Raw genomic sequence first — 27,710 nt, 5'->3', positions numbered from 1 at the left:
CCAGAACCGATTCTGTGCCCCTTATACCAAAGAGTATGGGATGTTTGCCCGGTGGGCAGCCACCACATGGCGATCAGGGACTTTCCATTCCACCCTCCCTCTTCTTCTTCCCCCTCTGGTTGCCACGGAAACTCTGCCGCGGCCAACAAATCCCGCTGGTGGGCAATCACCCTCCCCTTTCCTCCTCCCCCTATGGTTGCCACAGCAACCCCTGCCGGCGGGCAATAGGTTTCAACCTATTCCATAGGTCCATATTACCCTGAGCCCCTCCTTCATTAAGCCTCAACCTATCCCAGCGTTCTGCAATACCCTAAACTCTTGACTTCACCCAGATTACAAAAACTGGGCTGCCATTTCTCGGGCGCGACTTCTCTGGCCCTGTTCTTTGGGGATGGGGAACCTCGCCCGAGAGCGCACTCTCAGTAAAGCCTGCTTGCTTTGTCATTTGACTCCGATTTGGCCTTTCCATCCGCGTCGACCTAACAAAATCCTTTCATTCCTCATGTTAGATTATGACATTTTCTCTTAAGTGTCCTATGTCTGCTATTAATTTTTCCTCAAACTTCAGAAGGGTTTTTGTTCTTATATTTCCTAATATATTTGGGTCAGAGAACCCAAATTTGAACACGAAATTTGGTGTTCAAAGAAGGTACCACAGGACAGGAGGTGTGGCTCAAATGGGAGAGTGCCTGCCTAAAAGAAAAAAAATTTAAAGACGGTATTACAGAACAATGACATTTGAACAAAAATTTGAAAGTGAAAGAGTAGCCATGCTTAAATGAAGGAAGAGTTTCACAGGTGCTAGGAATAGCATGTGCAATGTCTTGGACTGGGAATGTCTTTGGCAAGTACAAGGCACAGCAAGGAGAGAGAGTATGGACTAGGTGATGAGGTCAGCTAGAGAGCAGGAACCAGATTTATTGAGTCAACATCAGGACTGGTTCTTTAAAGGATCTTATAAGGATTGGGGGAAGTAATTGGGATACCTGGGGCATTAGAATTAAAAAATCAGACTACATTGCAAGAACAACAACACAGGATGTTAAAGAAGGGCAAGAAAGGAAGGAAGGAAGCAAAACTATTGACATTTTCTGCCATCGCCTCCACTAGAGATGATGGCGACACTGGGAGGTAGCAGGAAAGGTGCTAGAATGTGGTCAGAGTCCCGATCTGTGTAAAAGTAGAGCTGTCACTTCCTCTGTACCAGTATTAGGTAAATAGGCACATATGTGTCCAATTTGGAACACCACTGTTACTAACCTGGAGCCAAAAGCAGAGAGCGATAAGAGAATGTTGTAAGCTTGTTTTGATAAACTTAATGTGATGTGGATAGTCTGATATCTAGGATATTAAATTGTGTTTTATTAGCTTTAGTTTCCCTAAAAACAGAGACTGAAATGAAAGTTTGTTTGCAGGTAGTTTAGTTGGGAACATGATCCCAAAGAGCAGAAATGTGGCATAAAGTGAATGGAGAAGGAAAGAAGTTGGTAAGAGAATTGGGATATCACTGGGACAGTGCTGTGACACAGCCATTCCATTCCACTGACATCTTTTAAGTAGTATTGATTTTGTTTAGCTGTGGTTGCTGCTGTTTTTAGCTGAACATGGACTACAGTTAATTCCCTGGGCTTCTACTATGCTCCTTCCACACCTCCACTACGGAGAAATAACTCTAGTTTTTCATTGAAATCAGGGATAAAATACAATGACCAGTGTTCTGGTTATATCTTGCACTTTAAAAATTATCCCAAAATTAGTGGCTTAGAACAACAAATGTTTTGCCATAGGTTAACAATGTTAACACTGTTAACATTCAAAAAGGAAGGCAGTTGCAAATAGCCTTTCTCTGTGAGCACATGTAACATTTCAGAAAATTAGTCCTCAAAAGTATGTGAGGTTTTCATTCAAAAGGTGTGTGCTCCCAGGTGGGAGAAAAACGTATTTCAGAAGAGGTAAAATAACAGACACATGGCAACATTGCAAAAAGATGTCAAAGTTCTCTTTCAGTCACAACATTCAATTCTGGAAAATCAGGCCAAATGTATCCAAATCAGGCAACCTGCTCCTGGAATTTACTTCTTACTTTCAGTTTCGTGTAAAGAAGATTCAGAAAACCCTCTGACTCTGGCTTGCCTGTATTTCATGAGCAAGCTATCTGCTGGGGAAGGGGAAGTAGGGGAGAATGAAATCCTCAGGATTGGGTGAAGATGTATACCAGGATCAATCACAGCTGACCTAAGGTCCAACTGTTAGAACTCTTATAAAGCCCTCCTCAAATCAGCTTTCTACCAGCTTCTAAAATATCTCCAAGCTGTTTACACTGCAGCTCATTCATTGCTCTTTCTCATGAACATTTAACAATAAGATCAGGCAAGCCTGATCATTAAATTAAGATGTGGAAAGGGTGGGCAGAGATTTTGAGATTCAGTTAGTTTTTAAAATATTGAATCATAATAAAATGGAGCTCAGTTTGATGAGCTGTATCAGAGCTAGAAAGTCTCAGTTGTGGTATCAGACCTGCAGCAGAGTGTAACTGTTGGCTGCTTTTGCCTCTGGTTGATTTAGGCGCAAGCGTGGGCTGGGACAAAACTGAGTTGAAATCCCTTAAACCTGTTTCTCCCACTGTCATTGCATGACCTGTGGGGTTCATAACTGGCATTTACCTTTGTCTTTGTTAAAACCTCATTAAGTTGGTCTAAATTGCAGCCTGAAAGTTAAGAACCATAGTTATTTTATGTTCATGAGAAAGAGCAATGAATGAGCTGCAGTGTAAACAGCTTGCTGACACTTTTAAACACAAAGCAAAAGGAAACAGAAAAAGGTGAAACTCAAAGTAAAAAAAATAATGTATTTTTAACCATAGTCTAGTTCTTTGAAAGTGGTTTTCTCCTTAAGGAAGAGTTCCCGCTCAGCCTTTGTTTGTTTGTTTGTTTTTTCCTTCTTGGCTTCCACTTCCTTGTTTACTCTATTGTGTTGGATTCTTTCTGTACTACTCCACTATCTGTCCTGTGGTGAATTTGGTCCCTCCTTGTAACTATCTCTTCCTCTGAAATTCTTACCATGACACATGCTTCATGCATCTCATACTTAGAAATTTCCATTTATCACCTTGATAGGCATTTTTTCCTTTTCCTCCAAACTCAAACACAAAACAACACAAAAGAAAGCAAAAGCAAATAACAGTAAAAACATAAAACCTAAGCTAAACTCATGTGACTAAAAAAGAGATTTTTTTCTCCAGAAACATCATAACTAACACTTCTGAGCATTTTCTCTTGTTTCTTGTCAGCTTTCTTCTTTGTACTTTCCTCCTGCAGCTCTCTCTCTTTTTTAAGCCAGTGTTGGAGCCAACATGGTTATTTTTCTGGGGTTTACTATGTGTCTGGAATATGCTTTGGATTTCCTACTCTGAGGCCACAAGCAACTTTCTGCAAGCTCAAAAGTGTCACAGACCTCCAGCTAGGGCATGCAAGGTTTCCTGTAACTGTGACCACAGTCTGTAGAGGGGTACAGGGGAAACTCTGTACCAGCTTGTTTCTCTGAAACTGGCTTGTTTTTCTGACCATCTGTGAACCATCTACTGCAAAAACCCGCTGGTTACATAAACCACCTGGGGGGTATATAACTAATCTCCTGACACTGATTGGGGCTCAGGGCTTTGAGAAATTATCTCCCCTGAGTATGCTAGCGTAATAAAAATTTCTGCTTCCTGCAAAGTGGTCTCAGTGACTCTGTTTCCCTCACAGTTTCCCACAACACCAGCAGTTACACGGATGTAAATACATATTTGATTACTTCCATTTTCAGTCTTAAAGAGTTGATTGAAATGCCAATATTATACAGCTAGCTGGTTGCATGGTTGGGATTGGATATCAAGTCTAGCTTACCACAAGGCCAAATGTGCATTTTCCTATGTTTTTTGTTCCATACTTGCTCATTTTTTATTTACAAAAGTTATGGGAATCTGTGTCACAGAGGATGCATCCTGAGTATATATCACAGACTGAATATTATATATTCAGTTATGAATAACAGAGCAACAGGTATGTATGTGACTCAAATACACTAAATATGCAAAACTGTTTTAGAGATCTTGCTCTTCTAAAAGCATTAGAGATGCTATCCACAAATTACTTGGTGACATGGAAAATATTATTAATATAGATGCACAGTGCTAATATTATTCATGAGGAATCTGAAAAACTCAAGACAAACTAGTTTCCTCCCAAATAGTGACATCAAGGCAAAGCTGTTTATAAGTTTCCAATATATGCTTATAGATTTGGCTTACTTTTGTTTTTTTGGATAATTGTTGTCAGTGCAAGGTTCCCACATCTTTATAATCCAAAAATTATTTTAGCCCCTACTATACAAGAAATAAGGCAACCAGAACTGACATAAGGAGCCAATGTTGCATTAGAAATGGATAAAGAATGGACAGACACTTGGCACAGGAACCTCTAAATTCGTTGTGCAGTTGCCTTTTCAGGGGTCTGGCTTGCACTAGGAATTTCCTGACTCTCATGTCCTGGTGCTATTACATTTGTGAAGGGATCTCCCTAAAGTCTGTGCCCAAACAGTTTCTATTTCAATTTATCTGTCACCAGCATGATTTATAATGCATGGGATGTGAAAAAGCAAGTGAATGGATCTTCATGATCCTTAAAAGCTGGGCCTGGTGTCACACACATGTTATATCAACACTTCAGAGGCTGAGGCAGGAGGATTGTGAGTTCAAGGCCAACCTGGGCAATACTGGAAGCTTCAGGCTTACCCTTGGGTACATAGTGAGGATCCTATTTCAAAAACAAAGCAGAACAAAAACAAAAACAAAAACACAACAACAAAGGAAAACAAAGTTTTTACACTCTTTTGGTAAAAAGGTTCTGGAGCCTTTCGTTTTAAGATATCAATGATGAATACACCCAGGCAGATGGTGTATTTTTAGCTTATGTAATTAATAATCACATCTTAAATGGAAGATGACCCTTTATGAAAAGGAAATTCAGCAAGTAAGCATTTCCTTATGTCTCAGATGGTTTAAAATTATTTTACTAGAGCTTCTTCAGGTGGCAGGAACAGACTCCCAGAAGTAAAATAAGTGGGTAAACACAACTAAGGGTTTTTTTTCACTGATTTAGCCAATCATAAAATGATCATGATTTGTACTTTGGTTTAAAAAAGGACATGAACAGCTACATAACAATACTTTTAAAAGTATAGCTCTACGAAGTAGACATCTGTGATTTGTCAGCTGATGCTATCCCGTGGTCTGGCAGCAGTTGATGCACTGCATATTGATATACACAGACCTAACCAAATAAGAGAAAAGCAATGAATATGATACAGCACATAATGCTCATAAAATCAATGCAGAGATTTCAGGGGGTAAAAACTAAGAAACATAAGTTAACCAAGCAGGGCACAGTGCCTCCTGCCTTTAATCATAGCTACTTGGAAGGCAGAAATGAGGAGGAACACAGTTAGACCCCAGCCTGGGCAAACAGTTCACATTCACATGACCCCATCTCAACCAATAAAAACACTGAGCATAGTGGAACATGCCCGTCATCTAAGCTACTCAGAAAATGTAAACAGATTCAAAGTATCAGTAGATTAGACTCTGGAAATGGTGCTTCTGCATCCATTAAATAGTTTAGAACCAGAAGGGCAGCTAATAGGAGGCCTTCAAAGGAACTAAGAACTACTTTTCTTTGGTGCTTCTTTTATTTTTACTTTTAATTTCTTCAAAAGCATATGCTATCCTGGGTAATAGTATGTGCCCAGCAGGAAAAATGCCTTTCCTTAAACACTAGAAATTCCATCATATCCCATCTCTTCCATTACAGAGAAAGCAACATGTTGGCCATGGCCCCGGAGATCCACATGCCAGAACCCTTGTGTCTCATTGAGAACACTGAAGAGCAGCTGGTGGTCAACCAGGAGGCCCTGGACATCCTGTCTGCCATCACGCAGCCTGTCATGGTGGTGGCTATCATAGGCCTCTACCATACAGGCAAATTCTACCTGATGAACAAGCTGGCTGGGCAGAAAAAGAGTGAATGTTACCAGCAAAGTTGTGAAGATCCTCTTCTGTCCATCCACACTATCAGCATCCAGCACAGAGATATGAGGAGATAAAGTTATAGACCAGACAGTGTTTGGACCACAACTGTCTTCCTATCTTCTGGGAGACACAGGGCAGCTTTCTGTCACTGTCATCATCTCTTTTTTTTTCCATTAATATCTCCCTTGGAAAAGCAAAATATGTTCCCCTCATAAGGAGAAAGGCATCAATAAAATAATTTCCATATTCCAAACTATTAAAATTTTAGCAGCAACCACTCAGAAAAAAATTTGGAGACTTCTTAAAAATCTAAACATAGACCTGCGATATGATCCAGCAATCCCACTCCTGGGGAGACCCCAAAAGGAATGCAACACAGGTTACTCCAGAGGCACCTGCACACCCATGTTTATTTTAGCACTATTCACAATAGCCAAGTTATGGAAACAGCCAAGATGCCACACTACTAATGAATGGATCAACAATATGTGGTACTTGTACACAATGAATTTTTACTCAGCCATGAAGAAAAATGAAATCTTATCATTTGCAGGTAAATAGATGGAACTGGAGAACATCATTCTGAGTGAGGTCAGCCAGGCTCAGAAGACCAAAAATCATATGTTCTCCCTCATATGCAGACTTTAGATCTAGGGCAAATGCAGCAATGTTGTTGGACTTGGATCACAAGAAAAGGGGAGAGAACATATGGGAGATATAGGTATAAGTAGAAATCCAAAACATGAAAGCGTTTGATGTCCCCACTCCAGAGGAACTAATACTAATATAGCTATCCTTAACTCAACTAGCAAAAATGCTTTGTCTTTCTTATTATGCTTATGTCTTTTCTAAATCAGTCACAAGGGCAGAATGGGACCTGCTTTTAAAGTGAGGGGGGGAGGGGGGCAGGGTGGAGAAATGACCCAAACAATGTATGCACATGTGAATAAATGAAAAAAAAATAAGTAAAGATTTAAAAAAACACATCAAATCCAATTTGGGGTATTTGATGATTTACTCAAATCTCTATTGTAACTCAAATCATCACTTGTATTTTCTGCTGTCTCATCATCTTACTTTTTTTAAACCCTAGGTTAATTACCAAGAAAATATCTTATTTCCAGAGCCACTCTTTTATTACAGCCTCTCCACTCTTCTTTGCAGGCTTTTCTGTAGGATCCACAGTGCAGTCTTACACCAAGGGAATCTGGATGTGTGTGTGACTCATCCCAAGAAGTCAGACCACACCCTAGTTGTGCATGGATTAATTGCCTTGTCTCTGAGCATGCTTTACTCAGTGAGTTTTTTGTTTCTTGTTTTCCAAATTTGTACTTTCACTTGACTAGAGCATGCTTCTTTTTGAGGTAAAATTGGTAAGACTACACTGTTGTTGACATAAGTAATCCCTAGATACAAAGAGATGGTGCAAATAAAATCACCCTTCCATATCTGTACTGCAGAAAGTGTAAGTTGATAGTTCTATGGGTCAGATGAAATTGTGCTCAATTCAAGGATATAATACTTACTTTGACAAGAAGAGTAAGTCTCCCCAAAACTTTTATTTATTTTCTGATGTTATTCAACTCATTATTTGAACAGTATACACATGGGTCTTTTCCTGTTGGTATGCATTTAACGTCCAGCTCACTGAGAAAAATAGCCTTGATTCCCACCACTTGACAATTTCCTAAATACTCCCATCGTAGCTCATCTCAAGGTACCAAAGTGAAGTCAGTGACTCAGATGTGAGAAGAAATGTGCACAGTTGGTGCTTGGGAGCTGGGATCAGGTAGTTCTTGTGCCTTACTAGATCTTTCTCTTAAAATGATGGTTTCTATATTTTGGATGTTTCTTTTACTTTTGATAAGCCATCATTATATGATAAGCCATAATTTTATCTTGAGTTTCTTCCTCTACAAGATAGAGTAATATAAACTCCTCTTTGTGCTACTTTTGGAATTGGATAAGATAGGTGATGTGAACTAGTCCCATAATTACTCAACAATATATATATATACATTGAGTATCTTATAGGCCAATTTTGGTTTTGACCCTGGAAATGTTTTACTATAAGTCTCTGATTACTCTGTTAGGTTTGACTCTTCATTTTGCAAATATTTAACAACAGTTGTAAGAGGGACTAGTGTGTTAACAGTATATACATAACTATAAAATTATCAATGAGAAAACTATCTAAAGTTTGTGTGCCTGGTAAGGGTGATGGTATGGCTCAAGCCTGTGATCCCAACTACTTAGAGGCAGAGATTGGCAGGATCTCAATTTCAGGCCAGCCTGGGCAAAAAATAAACTGGACATTGTGGCTTGCACTTGTAATCCCACTTAGGTAGGAGGCATAGGCAAGAGGATCACAGTCTGAGAAAAAGCACAAGACCACATCTGAAAAATAACCTATACAAAAAAGGGCTGGAGGCATGTCTCAACTGGTAGAATGCTTGCCTTGTGAGCCCATTCTTTGAATTCAAACCACCTTACCACTGCCCTCCACCCCCAAAAGAGTCTATGTGTTTGACAATCATTTTTGTTTTCTTATTTAAGACTTGTAAGTCAAGATCCTATCTTTAATGATTGTTCACTGGCAATGCCATGGAACATGACTTATCCTCTAACTTCTAGGTTGTAAACAAGAATGACACCAAGATCATCACACTGGCAATCCTTCTGAGCAGTACCTTTGTATACAACACCATGAACAAAATTGAGCAGAGAGCTATTGACCTACTGTCCTGCGGACTAGGAGAACACCAAAGCTGGAAGGAGCACACCAGCTGTACATATGTAAGACTGTAAATCATAAGAATGAAAACATGGTAAATAGTGGAAGTACACTTTAGCCCTCATGAGCTGATGAAGAAAGGGAGTTGGTCAGGTGGCATGGAGAAATAAAGGGCTAGGGAGACCTGGGGTACAACTTGGACTAAGATACAGTCCTACTTCTGCCAGTTTTCCTCAGTTGCATCTTAGCAATGTGACAGACCTAACAGATCTGCTCAGGACAAGAAACTCCCCTGACCTTGATGCAGTTGAATATACTGCTGACTTTTCAAGTTTCTTTTCAGAACCTACCAGAACCTATGGGACACAGCAAAGGCAGTCCTGAGAGGAAAGTTTATAGCCATGACTGCATGTATTAAAAAGACTGAAAGATCCCAAATCAATGACCTAATGATACATCTCAAACTCCTAGAAAAACAAGAACAAGCAAATCCCAAAACAAATAGGAGAGAAATAATAAAAATAAGAGCTGAAATCAATGAAATAGAAATAAAAAAATACATACCAGGAATTAATGAAACAAAAAGTTCGTTCTTTGAAAAAATAAACAAGATCAACAGACCCCTGGCAAACCAGACCAAAATGAGGAGAGGAAAAACCCAAATTAGTAGAATTGGGAATGCAAAAGGGGAGATAACAACAAACACCACAGAAGTCCAGGAAATCATCAGAGACTACTTTGAGAACCTATATTCAAGTAAATTTGAAAATCTTAAAGAAATGGACAGATTTCTAGATACATATGATCATCCAAAACTGAACCGAGAGGAAATTCATCATCTGAATAGATCTATAACACAAAATGAAATTGAAGCAGCAATCAAGAGTCTCCCTAAAAGGAAAAATCCAGGACCTGATGGATTATTTGCTGAATTCTATCAGACCTTTAAAGAAGAACTGATATCAACCCTCCTTAAACTGTTCCATGAAATAGAAAGGGAAGGAAAACTGCTTAACACATTTTATGAAGCCAGTATTACACTTATCCCAAAACCAGGCAAAGACACCTCCAAAAAGGAGAACTATAGGCCAATCTCCTTAATGAACATTGATGCAAAAATCCTCAACAAAATATTGGCAAACCGAATTCAACAACACATCAAAAAGATTATTCACCACGACCAAGTAGGCTTCATCCCAGGGATGCAGGGGTGGTTCAACACATGAAAATCAGTAAATGTAATAAACCACATTAACAGAAGCAAAGACAAAAACCACTTGATTGTCTCAATAGATGCAGAAAAAGCCTTTTTAAGATCCAACACCATTTCATGATAAAAGCTCTAAGAAAACTAGGATTAGAAAACTAGGATTATAAAAGCTATATATGACAAACCTATAGACAGCATTATACTTAATGGAGAAAAACTGAAACCATTCCCTCTAAAATCAGGAACCAGACAAGGATGCCCACTATCTTCACTCCTATTCAACATAGTACTGGAATTCCTAGCCAGAGCAAATAGGCAAGAAGAAGGAATAAAAGGAATACAAATAGGTAAAGAAACTGTCAAAATATCCCTATTTGCAGATGACATGATCCTATACCTTAAAGACCCAAAAACTCTACTCAGAAGCTCCCAGACACCATCAATATAGCTATAGCAAGTTAGCAGGATATAAAATCAACATAGAAAAATCATTAGCATTTCTATACACTAATAATGAACAAATTGAAAAAGAATATTTGAAAACAACTCCATTTACAATAACCTCAAAAAAAATCAAATACCTAGGTGTAACCTACCAAAAGATGTGAATGACCTCTACAAGGAAAACTATAAACTTCTGTAGAAATAGATTGAGGAAGACTATAGAAAGTGGAGAGATCTCCCATGCTCATGGATTGGTAGAATCAACATAGTAAAAATGTCGATACTCCCCAAAGTAATCTACATGTTTAATGCAATTCCCATCAAAATTCCAATGACATTCATTAAAGAGATTGAAAAATCTACTGTGAAATTTATATGGAAACACAAGAGGCCACGAATAGCCAAGGCAATACTCAGTCAAAAGAACAATGTAGGAGGTATCACAATACCTGACTTCAAACTATATTACAAAGCAATAACAATAAAAACAGCATGGTACTGGCACAAAAACAGACATGAAGACCAGTGGAACAGAAAAGAGGACCCAGATATGAAGCCACACAACTATAACCAATTTGTCTTTGACAAAGGTGCTAAAAATATATGATGGAGAAATAGCAGCCTCTTCAACAAAAACTGCTGGGAAAACTGGTTAGCAGTCTGCAAAAAGTGTAACTAGATCCATGTATATCACCCTATACCAAGATTAACTCAAAATGGATCAAGGATCTGAATATCAGACCACAAACTCTAAAGTTGATACAGGAAAGAGTAGGAAATACTCTGGATTTAATAGGTATAGGTAAGAACTTTCTCAATGGAACCCTAGCAGCACAGCAACTAAGAGATAGCATAGATAAATGGGACTTCATAAAACTAAAAATCTCCATTCATCAAAAGAAATGGTCTCTAAACTGAAGAGAACACCCACAGAGTGGGAGAAAATATTTGCCAGCTACACATCAAAGGACTGATAACCAGAATATACAGGGAACTTAAAAAACTAAATTCTCCCTAAACTAATGAACCAATAAAGAAAAAGCCAAGTGAACTAAACAGAATTTTCTCAAAAGAAGAAATTCAGATGGCCAAAAAAACACATGGAAAAATGCTCAGCATCTTTAACAATAAAGGAAATGCAAATTAAAACTACACTAAGATTCCACCTCACCCTTGTTAGAATAGCCATCATTAGCAACACCACCAACAACAGGTATTGGCGAGGGTGCAGGGAAGAAGGAACCCTCTTACACTGCTGGTGGAATGTAAACTAGTACAACCACTCTGGAAAAAAATTTAGCAGCTACTTAAAAAGCTAAACATTGATCTACCATTTGATCCAGCAATACCACTCTTGGGGATATACCCAAAAGACTGTGACACAGGTTACTCCAGAGGTACCTGCATACCCATGTTTATTGCAGCACTATTCACAATAGCCATGTTATGGAAACAGCCAAGATGCCCCACTACTGATGAATGGATCAAGAAAATGTGGTATCTACACACAATGGAATTTTATGTAGCCAAGAATAAGAATGAAATATTATCATTTGCTGGTAAGTGGATGGAATTGGAGAACATCATTCTGAGTGAGGTTAGCCTGGCCCAAAAGACCAAAAGTTGTATGTTCTCCCTCATATGCAGACATTAGATCAAGGGCAAACACAACAAGGGGATTGAACTTTGATCACAAGATAAAAGTGAGAGCATGCAAAGGAGATACGAGGATAGGTAAGACAACTAAAAAATTAGCTAGCATTTGTTGTCCTCAACACAGAGAAACTAAAGCAGATACTTTAAAAGCAACTGAGGCCAATAGGAGAAGAGGACCAGGAACTAGAGAAAAGGTTAGATCAAGAAGAATTAACCTAGAAGGTAACACACATGCACAGGAAATTAATGTGAGTCAACTCTCTGTATAGCTATCCTTATCTCAACTACCAAAAACCCTTGTTCCTTCCTATTATTGCTTATACTCTCTCTTCAACAAAATTAGAAATAAGGGCAAAATAGTTTCTGCCAGGTATCGAGGAGGTGAGGGGGAGAGGGAGGGGGTGGAGTGGGTGGTAAGGGAGGGGTGGGGGCAGGGGGGAGAAATGACCCAAGCCTTGTATGCACATATGAATAATATAAATAAATAAATAAATAAAAGAATAAAAAAAGATATTTATAACTACAAACAAACAAACAAACAAAGACAAACAAAATGTACATGTTCCCTGTAGAAATGGAAGTTGGTTGATGCAAATGTTGAACAAAGGTCCAAATTGTCTAGAACCCTAAAAGATGTCTATGTTTACCTATTGCTTTAGTTTTTCCTGAAAACTCTGTCTCATAACTCCGTAAATAATTGATGTATTGTAAAGGAATTTTGCACTCCTCCTATGTGTAAACTGAGAACGAAGTAAAACAGGGGAGTTCTAACAAAGAATGAAGGAAACTTGGTCTAGATTGAACAATTTGCCCTTTTACATTGGAGATTATTTTTATACCATCTTAACCAGAGTAAAGGAAGAAATGGTGATTCTCAAGAAAATGGAAAACTGAGGAAGAAGGAAATAAAGGGAAGATTGAAGAAGCAAAGGCCTTTAGTCTTCTGATCAAATGAATGTGCATAGCTTTCATAATCATCTTCTTAGTTCTCCATGGAGAAGGAGGAAATGTGAACAATCTTACACATCTTGAGATTTCTTCTGTTTTCTTCACTGAACACTGTTTCTTTTCTAGAGAAGGAAAGATATGGCTTCCTTAATTACACAATTTCACAATGGAACTTATCTGGGCCATTCAAATATTGTCCAGAATGCTGAAAATTTTCAGGCAATGCATTATTCTCAGAATTACTCCATATAGATCATGGACTTTCTGTGAAAATAACACAAACATGTCTTCCCTCTGTGTTGGGCTGGAGAACCTGGTACTGACCTATGTCAATTCCATCAACATTGGAAGTCTGCCCTGCATGGAGAACACAGTCCAGGCATTGGCCCACGTAGAGAACTCAGTTGCAGTGCAAAAGGCATTATGAGCAGGAGATGAGCCAGAAGGCACAACTGCCCACGGAAGCTCTCTAGGAGCTGCTGGACCTGCACAGGGCCTGCACAAGAGACGCCTTAGAAATCTTTAAGAATTCCTTCTAGGATGAGGACAAAAGCTTCCTGAAGGAATTAGAGGTAATTATTTTTTGTTCTATATTTTGGCATTTTGGTTAGTAGAGGCAAAGTATTGCTATGAATGGTAAAATAAGACTAACTAAGATAAGCAATTCCTCCTAGACTGGAAAATGACATTAATCAATTATGTGCCATGGCATCATGCTATCCTGAAAACAAACAAATGTAAATATTCTGGGCCCTTATAGATTCTGAAGTTTTCACACAGCCACACTACTCACCTTTACCATGTTATCCTATGAACTAAACTTGAGTTTATTTGTTTAAAAAATTGCATTTACAAGGTAAATAAAGGCAAAGAAAAGGTAGCTTTTCTTTCTATTAATCAAGGAGACATAAATGCCATTTGGATATACTAAAATATGATGAGTTCTTATTAATAGAATAAGCTGTATCATTTCAGCTAATTATTCAGTTCCACCTTAACATTGATGGTGGAAAAATCATTGATGTCAAAAATATTGTAACAGAGAATTTTATTTAAAATTAGGGCATGGGGCTAGAGGTTTGAGGACATAGATCACATCTATGGCAGAAATAACTTCAGGGTGGGATTTTAGGCAATTAGTAACCCAAAAGTAAATGTCATTTTTCATAGAGTATCTTCCTTGGAACATTTCCAGGTTTGGAAAGGATATAGACTCACTTATATTCCTCAGTTTTTAGAAAAAAATGTAGATTCTTTCTGCAAAGATTTCCAGAAATACTGATGTGTTGTTAATATCCCCATCACTTTGTCCCTTTGAGGCTCAGCAACTTGCTAAGCAGAATGATATTTGTAAGCAGAACTTGAAAGCCTCTTCAGATCATTGCTCAGCTTAACTTCAGGATATTTTTAGTCCTGTGGAAGAAGCCAAGTCCTGAAGCAGAGGATTTGTGCTAAAGCAGGAGGCCACACCCTCTTCCTTCAGAAGACAGAAGAACTGAAGGCAAGGAAAGGAATCCAGGTATCCCTAGTGTCATCTGTTGGTTACAGGATACAGTTGAGCCCTCTTGAAAAGGCCGTTGAGGACAGAAGAAAGACAGGCACACAGACACAGAGAATAGGTTTATGTCATTTATGTCTCTGCCTGGGAGGTACTCTCCCTCTGAATGAACACACATGGGAAAATCATGTGGCAGAACTGATGCTATAGCATGGGATTTACATGTTAACCAAGCTGTAGGATTAAATTGAACTATCACTGTACTCACCAGACTTCTGTTGCAGCCATCAATGTTCATGGACCCAAGCTACACATGACAGAATGCCAATAATGGAAGCTAATCTAAGAAAAACCAAAAATTGATTGACTTATATAAACTAAAATAAAAAATTTTCATTTAATTTCAAGTAGAGATACACTCAAGAGTTCAAATGGTGTCATCAATTTTCCTTATTTTTTCCAAGTCCTTTTTCATTTTCCTGTTTTGTTTTTCTGACTATTTCAAGCAGTCTCACTGTGCATGGCAACAAAGATGAAACCAACACATGCAAGTTTAGCTAGTGCTGATTGCCCTGAGTCTCTGGAGAGAGAGCGTCTCTTCTCCAGCATACATGTTAGTCTTCAAAACTCCCAAGTTGCAGAACTTTTCCACCTGTGAGCAGGTCTGTTGCATCCAGTGTCCTTAGGTCCTCTGATTGGCCAGGCCAGCATCATGCCCACACTTGCACTGGGAGAGGCTTAAAGAACAGTTCATAACAGGCTGAGCATCTCCATGAGGAAAGATGTTCAGTGGGAGGGGAAAAAAAGGAAATGCATTACAGTGTTGCTAATTACCATTTCCCAAATCTTGCTCATGTTTTGGGGTTCATAGGCTGAGGAAGCTCTCAGAAATAGTTGAAGTCCCAGAAGTCTGTGAGTGAAGTGATTCTACAGACAGACCAGGCTCTCACAACCAAAGAAAAGGAGAAGGAAGGGGAGAAGGAAATGGAAGCTGTGCAAGAAAAACAAAGTTTTACAAATTTAAAATTAATGTGTCCTGTTCCACTTGAGATCACTGAACTTGAGCAAGAATGGCAAAGACGTCTGATCTGAGACCATATCTGGGTATGGCATCCTCAGCTGTAGTATGGTTACCTGGAAGGGAAAAACAACCTAATCTGTTCAGTTGGAACAATAACAAACAAGTGATGCACGGAGGACACACACAGGAATTTCAGGTGCTCAGGGTTCTTGAGCCTGATCTGAGAATGAAAGCACAGACAGACTCCAACAGCAGAGGTCACAAAGATTTTATTTCTAGAGAATTAATTTGTAGAGGAGAGAAGAGAAGGGAAAGACTGCATATTGGGGAACTCAGGGGGACCTGGAAAACCGTGAGTCAGAATGGGGAGTGGGTTTTATAGCCTTTTTTTGCATTGCCTGAGGGCAGAGATGCTTTTCAGATGCATATGGGAATTTCCTAAGGAGGAGAAGTGTCTCCTTAACCTCCCGAGGTCTGTCCTTCAAGTCCCCCCTCCTAGTGACCTCTCTAACTGCTGTTAGGAATAGGGACAATGAAGTCTATTCAGTAACTACTTCCTGCTGACAGAGGGCGATAAAGGGGCCTGCAGCATCAGGGCTGACCACGAGAGGGGTTGTCTAGGGGACCATGGTAGTAGATCATTTTCATCTCCATCAGAGGCTTTTGTAGTTTGATGGATTCTAGGTGAGAAGAAACAAACTTGACAAGTAAGTTTAAAATGCAAGGCTCAAACACAAGCAAGAGAATAATGGCAACTATAGGCCCCAGAAAGAGTAGGAACCAAGTCCTAGAGGGGAGCCAGGATTTTATTTGGTCCCATACCTGTGTAAAAACCTGAGTTTCAAAAGATTGCTCCCAGAGCCACTTAGCCTGTTGGAGAATGTAATCTGCATGTTCCTCCACAATGCCTGAAGTGTTTATATATGTGCAACAGGAAGTATTGGCAATGGCACACACCCTTCCTTGTTTAGCCAAGAGAAAAATCTAGGGCTAGGTGGTGGTCCATTACCATACAGGCAAGGGATGACGAAGACTTTTGCATGTCCTTAATGGCAAGGCCTACCTGGTCTGAGTTGTCCTCTACCACTTTGGTTAGGTTTTTTGCAGTTACATGATTGGCAATCCACCCCATAACTGATTCCAGCAAGGGCTGCAACCAATGCTGTTATCCCTAAAACTATGAAAGTAATCTCCCTTTTATCCCTATGGGAAGCTGTTCCTGATCATTGGGAAAATTCAGTTTGTTGTATTATAGTATTATTCCAAAAAGAGATATGTTCAGGATTAAGTATTAGTTGGGCAATTGCCCAGTTTCCTCTAGTATGGTTTGGGTGTAGACATGGCAGCCCCATACCTGGTCCTTTTTCCATGACCTTCCTACAAAGAGGTATCCTTCCTCAAGGCATAAAATACCTTGGGTGTTGTTAGCCTGGGCCTGGGAGGTGTCTCCTGGAAACAAGTAGTCACAGACATTAAGGCTGCTGGTAAAAGGTGGAGGCACAGGACGTGGAAAGGTAAAGTTATACAGATTTCCTAATCCTGTCGTATATTTTATTAAGATACATCTGTGATGGCCAGTCATAAGTGTGCAATAAGAGTTTTTATCAGTGAGGTTTGAGGACTAATTTAGCTTGGAGACAAGGCTCCCATTACAAACATTAGCCCTAAGCATACTGGGACTCATAGAAGTGGGGCTTTTAGAGATATACAGCACAAGATGGCTGTGAGATGATAGTCACCTCTAAGGGTGGTGAAGTCAAAAATGTCTTTTTGGGATGTAGGTCTTTTATTGACAAACAACAAACCAGTATATAGTTGTTTGGGACAGAAACGTTAAACATCCAAATTTTCATCTGAGAAATGAACCCAAGCCAAGAGTAAGACATAGTATGCTGGTTCTTCCACGGGACCTCTGTAAGAGGAACCATGGCATAGGAGAAGTTATCTGGCCTGAATATCAAAGAAGGGAAGGAACCCTGAGTGAAATTTAATAGGACCCATGCTGGCAGATGAGCACTGTTGGTCTCTCATGGCAAACTCAGGAGTCCTTAGTGGAGATTTTGGAAGGGTAAATGCTTGAGAGAGATTTAAGAACCCATTGGTTTTCCATGAAGGGCTATATCTCCTCCCATATGGGGGTGCTAGTGTACCCAGAAGACCAAGCCTCATGGCAATATAGTTAGCAAATAAAAGGAACATGCTGATGCTGTCTTTTGGAGGCTCTAGTCTAGCTAGAGGGAGCTGTAGCAGCTAACCCTATGAGCAAAGTAATTATAATCAGAATGAATAGACCAATTAGGAGGTTTTGGAGGTTTGGATAAAGAAGGCTCCTGAAGGTGACTTAGCTGTATCTGTATGCATCTTCCTTTTGAACAGCAGTTTTAATCCATCCAAAGGTTCACATGAGAAGGAGGCAGGCTCCAATTCTGGGTCTGGAGGTGAAGATGTGATGTTCGCAGAGGAATTCCAGCCCTTGACTCTTGAGTGATGGATCCAGGAATCCAGGTCAGCCACTTGCACTGCCATCGGAGTAGACAGAATGACTGGATATGGCCCCTCCCAGAGCGGGCTGTTTAAGTCCTGGGTTGGATTTGGAGACTTTATTAGGACTAAGTCACCAGGGCAAAAGAGAGGGGGTTCCTTTTTATCCTTCCTGGGGGTGACTTGTTTGATCTCTGAGAGTGCTTGTTGGAATTTAGCAAGTTGAGTGACATGGGAAATTAACTGAGCTGTTTCTTGGTCAAGAAGGAGGTCTTTGATTAGGACGGGCCTGTTGTATAGATATTTAAAAGGGGTCAGTCCCTGCTTGCCTGGAGGGTTTCTGAGCTGATGAGAGCAATAGGGAGGAGCTTGGTCCAGGGGGAGTGGGTTTCTTGTGCCAATTTAGCCAGTTGTCTTTTTAAAAGTTCATTTGTTTTTTCTACCTTTCCAGATGACTGGGGACACCAGGCACAGTGAAGGTGGTATTCTATGCCTAGTTCTCTAGAGAGTCCCTGAGTTACTTCTGCCTTAAATGCAGGCTCATTATCACTTTGAAGGCTTTTAGGGAGGCCAAAGAGAGGGATTATTTCTATGATTAGAACTCGGACTACCTCCCTAGCACATTCCGTACTGTAAGGAAAAGCCTCCACCCATCCAGTAAACATATCCACAAATACTAACAGTACTTTTGACTTTGGTCCCCCTGACTTATGGGTGAAGTCTTGTTGCCAGTCTTTCCCAGGATAGTATCCCTGTCTCTGTGCTCCTGATACCTGGAGTCTTTTACTATTGGGATTTTTTTTTTTTTTTTTGGCATATTTCACATCCCTTTACAACTTGTTAGGCAGTGTCTCTTAATTTAGTTCCCCCAAACATTTTGTGGATGAAAACCAAAGTATTGTCTAAGCCCAAATGTTACAGTTGGTGGAGAGTCTTAAGAATTTTCCATTGGAGTGCCTCAGGGAGCCATAACTTTCCTCCGGGGGACACCCACCAGCCTTGGTGATCTAATTGGTACCCTTGGTCTGAGGCTTGCTTATTTTCCCCTGACCAATAATGTGGTCTCTCTGGGGGAAGGAGAGTCCTCTCCCAGAGGAGAGGGCCAGCTATATATTCCTGCATGGCTGTTCATTTAGCAGCCTCAGCGGCTGCTTTTTTTTCCCTTTGCTTTCTTTTCTTCCCCTTTTTGGTGACCTTTACAACAAATCACTGAGACCTTTTTAGGCAATAGAACAGAATGTAGGAGGGCTAGTATGTCATGAGTATGTTTAAGGGGAGGGCCTGTTGTAGTTAACATTTCCCTTTCCTTCCAGATGGCTGCATGAGCATGCAGGATCAGGAAGACATACTTAGAATCTGTATAGATGTTGACTCTTTGTTCTTTTGATAGTCTTAGGGCTTCTGTTAGGGCCATTAATTCTGCCAATTAAGCACTTGTATTAGGAGGAAGAGTCACAACTGCAAACCCTGTATGGCTGACACCATTCTTGACAAAGGAACTGTCATCAGTGTATATTTCCAGATGCGGGTTTTTTAAGGGCTGATCAGTTAAATCAAGTCAGGCAGCATAATTTTCCATAAGTACCTCCTCACACGAGTGTTCAGGATTTCCCTCTGCCTCTGGTAGAAAGGATGCAGGATTTAGGCTCTGACTGGTCCTTAAAGTTATTTCTGTCCCTCCCAGAAGCTGGGCCTAGTACTTAAGTAGATGGATGTCAGATAGCCAAAGTTCTCCTTTTGAGTTTAAATTCCCCCTAGGTCATGTGGTGTATAAACCATTAGGGGGAGATTTAAGATAAGTTTCTGAGCTTCAGGCACTAAAGGCTTACTGTGGCCATTGCTACTTGATCTAACTCTTTGCTTAAGTAACCTACGGGCTGGGGAGTGATGCCCCGGAGCTGAGTCACCATGCCCAAGGCCAGTCCTCCCTTTTCATAGACCTATAATTGAAACTTTCTTGTACTGGGAGACCCAGGGTGGGAGCTATCTTAAGAGCCTTTTTTAACTGGTGGAATGCATTTTCTGACTTGTTATCCCATTCAATAAAGGGTTGGGTATCCTTCTGTGCTTCCTTAAGGATTTGATATAAGGGCCTGGCTAGGTCTGCATATCCCAGGATCCAAATTCTACAGTATACTGTGACCCCCAAAAGGCCCTCAATTGCTTTAGAGTTTTAGATAGAGGAAACATCAAGATTGGACCAATTCTATCTTCTCCTAAAGCCCTCATTTCTTTCTCTAGGACAAGACCTAAATATGTAACCCTAGACTGACACAATTGAGCTTTTTCTTTAGAGATTTTATAACCTTTATCTGCTAAGAAGTTTAGTAAGGATTCAGTGGCTCATGAAATAACAGGCTCAGTCAGTCCACACAGCAGGAGGTAATCTACATATTGTAGCAGAGTAGCTTGTGGATATTGCCACTCTGCCAATTCTTGGGTTAGAGCTAACCCAAAGAGGTGGGTGCTGTCTCTGAATCCCTGGGGGAGGACAATCCAAGTGACCTGTCCAGACTTTCTTGTGGGGTCCTCAAAGGCAAAGATAGGTTGACTTTTATGGTGTAGGGGAATGCAAAAGAAGGCATCCTTTAAATCCAAGACAGAGTAGTAAGCGGTACCTGGATGTATTTGGGCTAAAAGCATATAGGGATTTGGAACTACAGGGTGGAGAGGCACTACTTCTTCATTGATCAGGCGGAGATCCTGGACTAGCCTCCATTTGTTAGGTCCCTTCCTGACACCGAGAATAGGAGTAGTATCTGTGCTGGAGCATTCTATTAGCAGTCCCTGTCTGTTTAGGTCTTTGATTATGGGAATTACCCCTCCTTAACTGCTGGCTTTAAAGGATATTGTTTTTGGACAGGACCAGGAGGACAAGAACCAGGAGGGGTCCTTGCAATGAATTAGGACTGGGACAGCTGTTCATGCCCGTCCCATGGTGTGTCCATCCGTCCACACTGTTGGGTCTACTTGTTCCTCTATTAGGAGCAAGTGAAAGTACTCTCCTGGAGGAAAAGGACTTGTACCCCCAATTTAGATAGAAAGTCTCACCCTAGCAGAGGAGTAGGAGTTTCTGGGACAATTAAAAAGGAGTGACAGAAATGGAAATCTCTCCAGGAGCAGGCTAAAGGCTGAGTGAAATAACCCTCTAGAGGCTGGCCTGATATGCCTCAAACAGTAATTTTCTTGGAGGACCTGCATCTGGGAGAGAATGGAATAGCTGAGATGGTGACTCCAGTATTGATAAGGAGGCTGACCTTGTACTTTTCAATCATGAGTAAAACTTGGGGCTCCTCTGCTTTTATGGTGGTCACAGGAGCCTGGATGGGAAGGCCCAGAACCCCTCACTGGGTGGGAGGCTCTGGCCTTGGTTCCCCTGGGAACTGGGGACAGTGTGCCTTTCAATGTTTTCCCCAAAAAAGTGGGGCAGGATCCTGGAGGTAGTTTTCTCTCAGGACACTCCCTCCTAAAATGGCCTGCCTGTCCACATTGAAAGCATGTTCTTGGGTTTGGACTTTGCCCTGGGGAAGACACTCTGAGCACTGTGATCAGAGCCTCTTGCTGCTTATTCTTTCTCTTTTCCTTTTCCAGGTCCTTCTTTTCTTTTTCTAAATCGCTATTATAGTTTACAGACATGGCTTCACAGACCAATTGGTCCAGATCTCTGCTCCCTTCAACCACTAGTTTCTGAAGATTTTTACAGATATCTGGTGCTGACTGTGTTAGAAATTTATCTTTTAGGATGTTTTCCTCTTCCTGTGACTCTGGTATAATGTTGGTATGCTTTTGTAATGCATCCTTAAATCTCTGTAGGAAAGCTACTGGAGTTTCTAAGGGTCCTTGTTGTACAGCTGTGACTTGGGAGTAATTAAGAGGTTTTACCTTGGCTCTCAGTCCCTCAAGAATACAGTGGATGAAATGGTTGCAGTTCCATTCATCCTTGTCCTTTTCAGGGTCCCACTTAGGGTCATACCTAGGCACTGCCTGATCTCCTCTTGGAATTGGGAATTGAGGTTCCCTTTTAGGTATCCAGTGCCTTTGTCTTTCTTCTCCCTTCCCCTCCTCCTCCTGTGAGGGCCCAGTATGAGATAAGCCTGTGGGGCTGCTTTTATCTAAGTGATAATTGTCTCCAGCTGTGACTGCCTGAGCTAGTACCCTGGAGAAGTGAGGGTCTGAGATAGTGTTGGGGCCTTTAACTGGCAGCCAACCTAGCCTAGAAATCAGCTATAACTGACATGACCCTTGGGTAACCTCGTGAAGAGGAAGATAGCCTTGAAACTGGTTTGTAAAACATGGTAAACTGTCAATTAAAAGCTGTAACCTCAGACAGAGCTGTGAGGAATTGCTCGTTAGAGCCATGCAAGAGTTCGGGACCGAGATGAAAGGCACCATGCAGAGATAAGCACCCATCCCTGCCTTTCTTTCTCTCCACTTGTAAATAAACTTTCCAAAGCAGGACTCTCTGCTGTTCTTATCTAAACCTTAGGTTTCTATTCCACTACTAGCCCCTAATTTACGGGAGAACACATTCCTTGTAACCTGATAAGTAAGCCTCTGGTGTTTCCCCAGCTCCCAATAAATAATATTACCCCACAACCAGGATGTGGGCAAGATCAGGATGTGGGCAAGATCAGGAAAATGTGACCCCAGGGGCATGAGGAATTCCTATGTGATGATGATTGATGCTTTAAACAGTATAAGATCTGCTTAAACTTTTCTCTCAGGGTCCTTGCTGAAACCTGCTGCATCAGGCGGATGCTCGAACCCTAGCCCGGCTAGAAATAAACCTTGCCGTGTGACCTCCTTTGTCTCGAGTGTCCTTTTTCTCTCAGAAGGTGGCCGGCCTCTTACCCTAACAGCTGGAGGTTCCACTGAGATTGGCCCCTCCCTGAGAGGAACAAATGGCCTCTGATACCGAGGTTTAATTGGGAAAGACCACGGAAGGAGGATTGGCCACCTCCATTTGGAGGGACTTAGAGTCCCCATCTAAATTTGGTTGAGAATTCTCATTGAGTGAAAGGAAGGGGTTACAGCCCTGGAGGCTTCACTATTGGAAGTCATGGGAGACGTCCCCAACAGTCAGGAACCACACCGGCGTCCTCAGTGGGCACCATTTGGGAGGTCTTTGGGTAAGGATCCTAAATCTGGTGTGAATGGAATTATGCCTGTGAGAGTAGTCTGGTTGACTGGCCAGTACTTGTGTATGTTGGAGAGTCCTGTGCGAATTTGTTTGTCTGCTGGAATTGTCTCTTTTGTTCTTTGTTGTTTCCTTTGTCCATCTCTTCTGATCATCATGGGACAGGCCCAGATAACTCCTAAGACCCTTCTTCTGAGTCATTTTTCAGAAATCCACACTAAGGGACGCAATTATGGCATGGAAATTAAAAAAGGTAAGTTTGATGCCCTTTGCTCAGTGCAATGGCCAACCTTTAATGTAGGCTGGCCCCCTCAGGATACCTTCTCCTTGGACACAATTAAGAAGGTCCGCAATGTCATTAATAAACCTGGTCTTCATGGCCACCCTGATCAATATCCCTACATCCTTATGTGGCAGACCTTAGTAGAGGAACCCCCCCCTTGGCTGCGGCCGTTTACCCATGAGGCACCTACAGACCGGCACACAATACTGGCTGTGTTGGGGAACGCCCCCACTCCTGTTAATTCCCCTAAGAAGGCTATTCTGCAGGAAGAACCGACTTCCCATCCGTCCTTGATAGACTTAGATTCTGAGGCAAGCCCCCTGCCATATGCTGCTGCTGCGCCACTCCAGTCAGAGGCAGCTGCCCCCCCCGTACCTCCCCATTCTTCAGCCTCCCTGTCTGCACCCACCACCCTGGTCTCTGGACGGGCGAGGGGACTCAGGCCCTGTAGGCAGCGAGAGGAAATTCCAGAGGAGGAGCCCTCCTCCACTTCCACCGCCCCCCCCCATCCTCCTGGTGCAGGCTCTGGGCAATGCTGGTCCTGATGGGGGACGCATCTATCAGTATTGGCCCTTTTCAAGTAGTGACCTGTACAACTGGAAAGCCCAGAATCCTCCTTTTTCTGAGGATCCTAGAGGCTTGACTGATCTGTTCGAGTCCATTTTACATACTCACAGTCCTACATGGGATGACTGTCAGCAGCTCCTTAAGACTCTATTCACCACTGAGGAATGGGAGCGGATTCTCACTGAAGCCAGAAAGAATGTCCCTGGTGACGATGGGTGACTGACTACCCTGCCAAACCTGATTGATGACCGTTTTCCCTTAAACAGGCCCAATTGGGACTATGGGAACGCAGAAGGTAGGGAGCATCTCCGGGTCTACTGCCAGACTCTTATGGCAGGCCTCTGGGCGGCAGCTCGCCACCCTACCAATCTGGCTAAGGTAAAGATGGTAGTGCAGGGGGAGAATGAAAGCCCGGCCACATTCCTTGAGCGCCTTTACGATGCATACAGACAATATACCCCCCTAGATCCACTAGTGGAGGTAAATCTGTCAGCTGTGATAATGTCCTTCATAAATCAGGCTGCCCCTGATATTAGGAAGAAACTATATAAGCAGGAAGGACTTGGGGAAATGACTATCCGGGATCTGATGAAAGTAGCTGAAAAAGTTTTTAACACCCGAGAAACCCCGGAAGAGCAAGAGGATAGAATCAGGAAAGAAAATCAGAAACTACAAGAAAAGATTCGGAGGGAGGACAGTGAACACCAGAGTAAGGAAAACAAGAAACAGCAGAAGGAAATGGCTAAAATATTGCTAGCAGGGGTCCAAGGTTTGGCTGGACTGGGCTCTGGATGGACTGCCCCCCCATCCCTGAAGAGATCAGCCCCGGTTAGGCCAGGGACAATGTGCCTATTGTAAGGAATACAGACACTGGAAGAGAAAATGTCCCAAGCTCTAGGGTCGCTTGAGGCCAAATAGCAGGCCCAGCAATGACACCCGGGTTCTGTTAACTGAATTGGACAATGACTAGAGGGGACGGGACTCAGAACCCCTCCCTGAGTCTTGGGTAACCATATATGTAGAGGGGAAGCCCGTGAGATGCATGGTGGCTACAGGGGCTCAATATTCAGTTCTAAATAAACCTACTGGGCCACTGTCTCAGAAAATTAGTCTCGTGCAAGGAGCCACTGGCTCCAAGGCATATCAATGGACTAGCAAGTGTCAGGTGGATTTGGGCTGGCATCAGGTGACCCATTCCTTTTTGGTCATTCCTGAATGCCCTGCCCCCCTTCTGGGGCATGATCTGCTAACTAAGGTGAGGGCTCACATTCACTTTGAGCCAGATGGTATCAAAGTGATGGATGGACGAGGACAACCCCTCCAAGACTTGACTGTGTCTCTCAAGGGGATGAGCACCGCTTGTTCTCCTTGCGGGACCCTCCCCTGAAACCTATTGAGTGGTCCCCTGAAATGACTTATTGGATTCAAACCTTCCCCCAGGCTTGGGCAGAAATAACAGGTGTGGGGCTGGTGAAACATCAAGCACTGGTAATGGTAGAAATCAAGGCTTTGGCTCAGCCCATCCGAGTCCATCAGTATCCCATGTCTTCCGAGGCATGGAGGGGGATTGCCCCTCACATTAACTGCCTCCTGGAAGCCGGAATATTACAGCCCTGCCATTCTGCTTGGAACACTCCACTCCTCCCCATTAAGAAACCCAGGGGAAAAGACTATAGGCCAGTCCAAGATTTAAGGGAAGTAAATAAGAGGACTGAGGACATCCACCCCACAGTCCCCAACCCCTATACCTTGCTGAGCCATTTGCCCCCTTCCCATGATTGGTATACCACTTTGGACTTGAAAGATGCATTTTTTAGCATAGCCCTGGCACCCAACAGTCAACACATTTTTGCCTTCGAATGACATGATGAAAATATGGGAACTCCCGGACAGTTAACATGGACTAGACTCCCACAGGGTTTCAAAAACTCCCCTACTCTGTTCAACGAGGCTCTTAATCAGGATCTGGACTCATATCGCCGGAGCCACAGTTCCATCACACTTTTGCAGTATGTAGATGACTTGCTTCTGGCAGCTGCATCTGAAGCTGAGTGCTGGCAAGCCACTGGAGACCTCCTCCAGGAGCTGGGGAAATTGGGCTATCAGGCCAGTGCAAAGAAGGTCCAAATTTGTAGACAAACAGTCACCTACCTGGGGTATGAACTAAAAGAGGGAACCAGATGGTTAACAAATGCCATGAAAGAAACTATTCTCAGACTCCCCGTCCCCACCTCAGCTCAAGAAGTTCATGAGTTCCTGGGGATGGCAGGCTACTGCTGGCTGTGGATATTGGGGTATGCTGAACTGGCAAAACCCTTATATGAGGCAACTAAAGATAAGGTCCCATGTGCCTGGGGGCCAGATCAACAGAAGGCCTTTGAGGAGCTCAAGACTGCCCTCCTAAGAGCTCCAGCCCTGGTGCTGCCAGACCCTCTAAAGCCCTTCACCCTCTTTGTAGACGAAAGGAGGGGAATAGTGAAAGGGGTACTAACGCAGCACCTAGGGCCCTGGAAGCATCCAGTTGCTTATCTATCCAAAAGGTTGCACCCAATTGCAGCAGGCTGGCCCCCATGCTTGCGGATCATAGCGGCAGTTGCCCTAATGGTAAAAGACGCAGATAAGCTCACTTTTGGGCAACATCTGAAGGTGGTAACCCCCCATGCAGTAGAGGGTGTCTTAAAGCACCCTCTAGGCAGATGGATGACCAATGCCCGACTGACTCATTACCAAGGGCTCTTGCTGGATGCCCCCCGAAACTTCTTCTCCGAACCAGTTTCTCTTAACCCAGCCACCTTGCTGCCAAATCCAGACCTGGAAGCCCCCCTACATGACTGTCAAGAGATCATAGCTGAAATCACCCAAGTGCACCCCGATCTCCAGGACTCAGCCCTACCCAACAGTGAGCTGGTATGGTATACAGATGGGAGTAGCTTCATCTCGGATGGGGTGCGTAAGGCAGGGGCAGCGGTGGTGGACCAAGGTGGGAACATAATTTGGAGTGCCCCGTTGCCCCCAGAGACCTCAGCCCAGAAGGCCGAACTGATCATGCTGACAGAGGCACTCGAGCGGGCTGAGGGAAAACGAGTGACTGTTTACACCAACAGCCGCTATGCTTTTGGCACCATCCATGCACATGGCGCCATCTACTGGGAAAGGGGTTTCATTACAGTGGAAGGAAAAGAGCTACGTAACCTCCCAGAGATCCAGAGATTACTGATCGTGGTGCAGAAGCCTCAGGCTGTGGTGATAGTACACGTTCCTGGTCACCAGTCTTCCCAGACTCTGGAAGCTATGGGGAACTGGCAAGCGGACAAGGCGGCCCGAAATGCTGCTTTGGCCTCCACGACCCTAGTGCTGACTTTACCCGTGCCCGAGCTTCCGCGCTTGCCACCACAACTCGAGTACACCCCGGAAGACAGACAGTGAATCCAAGGTCACAGATGCCCAGAGTCCAACCAGCAAGGCTGGTCTCATGATGATGAAGGGCGACTGATCCTTCCTAAAAAGTTAGGACTGTTTCTCCTCTCCAACCTACATCGAGCCAACCATTTAGGCAAAAAAAAAACTACTTGGCCTCCTCGAGTCGGCCTGCCTCCGGTTCCCACACCAAACAGCCCAGATTCAAAGGATTGTGGACCAATGTGCCAGGTGCCAGGCTATGAAA

At 42.5% G+C, this 27,710-nt stretch overlaps 2 pseudogenes; both read left to right on the top strand.

Moving 5' to 3' along the window:
* The window catches only part of LOC109675338 (guanylate-binding protein 1-like), a 48,347-nt pseudogene extending 20,875 nt beyond the window's left edge, over positions 1-27,472 (top strand).
* On the top strand, positions 5,869-9,185 carry LOC141424670 (guanylate-binding protein 5-like; annotated as a pseudogene).
* Positions 27,473-27,710: the final 238 nt, after the last annotated feature.

The sequence above is a fragment of the Castor canadensis genome, chromosome 7, assembly GCF_047511655.1.
Source record: "Castor canadensis chromosome 7, mCasCan1.hap1v2, whole genome shotgun sequence".
NCBI lineage: Eukaryota > Metazoa > Chordata > Mammalia > Rodentia > Castoridae > Castor > Castor canadensis.
The sequence above is the reverse complement of the archived record's forward strand: the minus strand, read 5'-3'. Positions and strand labels throughout refer to the sequence as shown.